The sequence below is a fragment of the Cyprinodon variegatus genome, unplaced genomic scaffold (assembly GCF_000732505.1).
Source record: "Cyprinodon variegatus isolate N-32 unplaced genomic scaffold, C_variegatus-1.0 Scaffold102, whole genome shotgun sequence".
Classification (NCBI taxonomy): Eukaryota; Metazoa; Chordata; class Actinopteri; order Cyprinodontiformes; family Cyprinodontidae; genus Cyprinodon; species Cyprinodon variegatus.
This window is the reverse complement of record NW_015150555.1, coordinates 147,294-149,720: the sequence shown is the minus strand read 5'-3', so window position 1 is coordinate 149,720 and position 2,427 is coordinate 147,294.

The following is a 2,427-nucleotide window of genomic DNA, read 5'->3' as shown; positions in this document are numbered from 1 at the left end:
TATATATATATATATATATATATATATATATATATATATATATATTGTGGCCACAAATTAGTACTTCTTGGGAACAAATTAGCGTTTCGTGGCCACAAATTAATATTTTGTGGGAACAAATTTCTCCAATGTCAGTTCTTGGGCTCCATAACAGAGGGAGATAGTGCCCTCTGTTTTTTTCCAGGAAGATTGTTTCTTCATGGGAAACAATCTTCAGAACACCTTCTCAGAGGTGGCTCTGCTGAAGATCCTCATCACAAGTCCCATAACCACAGTGGAATCTGAGAGGTGCTTCTCAACACTGGAGGATCGAGACTTTCCTCAGGAAAACAATGTCACAGGAAAGTCTCAATGCCCTGGCCATGGTCGCTATGGAGTAGAACCTAATCAAAACCATCCCTGACTTCAACCATAGAGTCTCTGAGAAATTTGCTTCTCTCAAGGACAGAAGGGCATCATTTATGTACAAAAAGCAAACCTGTGCATAAAAAAAAGTTTTTGTTTTTATAGTGTTTTCATAATATTTTTGTAGTTTGCATTCATGTAAATATACTGGTGTTATACCTTATTATGCGTTTTATTGTTGTTTTTTTTGTATACGTCTATTTTGAATTTATAGCCCCCCTGGCGAAAACTCAAACTGCTTTCACCCATTCATTCATTTACATACTGATGGTGCTAAGACAAATTGCAGCCACAACTTCCTTGTGGCACATCATCCCTGGTGACAGAAGGCCCTCTGACCACCATTGGTAGGCAATGCAGCAGAAGTATTTTGCCCAAGGACATAATGACTGAGATGGACGATATCCTTAATTGTGTTCATAAAAATTGTTTTACTTTTCCCACTGAATAGCTGAAGTATGCATTTTTGTCATGGTCCTGGTGATGATGGTAAGCTTTTTAATCTGCCTCTGCTCACCTGACTAATTGGCCGGGTGGCTGATTATGGCCAATCTGTTTCACCTGGTTCCCGCAGTTTCTTATGCTGTTTGCTTCCCTTCCATCAGCGCCAGATTATTCAAGCTGTTTCGGGTAAGTGTTTTGACATTCTGATTCTTACTTGTTTTCTGCCTCCGGATAGTCATGTTTTTGCCTTGTCCCTGTGTGCTCTGTCAGTTTGTTTTTTGGACTGACTTCCTGGATTCTGCTGGTTGCCGAACTTGGACTGTGTTACAGACCTCGGCTTGGATTCTCCTTCGTTACCTCTTCGGCTCTCTTATCTCCTGGTCTGTCAACCTGGTTTGGACTGTACTTCGGCTTTGGATTATCCCTCATGGACACTGTTGTTTCTTCACATCAGCTGGTGCCAGCTCCTCACCACACTGTATTCTGAAGCAGTAATGACCACAAGCGGCGGACAATCTCCCTCTAGATTTCTCCTCTCCCCTTGGAATCGGACTGAACTCTCAACCAGAGAATCCGTGATCCACCCCACAGACGTTCAGCCGCTCACTTAAATTTCAGAAATATACTTGTTTGGAAGCCATCCTGATTTTGTGTGCTTGAATATTGGGTCCAAGGTTCTGAGGTCATTACACATTAAGTAAGAATGATTTTTTTTAGATGCAGCATTAAATTATTTGCCATTTTTGTTTTCAAAGATTAAACATTTCCTTTCATAAGACAATAAAACCTAATTTTAGGATTTATTACTTTAATATAGTAATAAACTTTTTCTAACTTTGATCTTCACTTTTCTGTAGGTCTCATGGCTGATTTCATTCTGATGTTAATATTGTCCCAGTGACTACTCATATTAAGAGTGACCACATTCCTGCACCAGTGTGATTTTAGGGGTAAAATACATTCAGATTGCTGAAAGTAGATTTTGTATTTGCAAGCTGAGAACACCACCCTTGAGTTCCCTATAATACTGGGCACTATGCCCCTGATTTGATAAAAGGTTTTCATATTTTTAAATGGTAAATAGTCTGTACTTATTCAATTTACATTCAGTTTTATTCACAGCATTTAGCAGCAAGAGAGTAAAAACTGCCTTTTAACAAAAAAAAAAAAAAACTCCAGCAATACCAGGCTCAATGTCAGCTGCCTTGTACCAAGGCTGACAGGGGCTCAAGGAGACAGAAGGAGAAATACCATACAAATAAGCACAGACCTATAAATATTTTTTTATTTCAGAAAAGGTATTGATAATCCAGCTTCTAAGATGATTCTGTCTAGGAAAAAAAGGGATCAAAGGGATGAAAGAGAGCACAGGCAGTTATTCATAGTAAAAGCTGACCCTAAAGCTATGTCAAGGAGAATAAACTGGACCAAATGAACTAAGCAGAATACATTGATCAAAATAATCTAGTTCATATTGCCAGATTTGGTGTGTGGCTTTTGTACACTGTGAGCTTAATGTTTTCAACAACCCTTGATGTAAATCCCAGTCAGATTTATTTTAGTTATTGTCTTCATTTC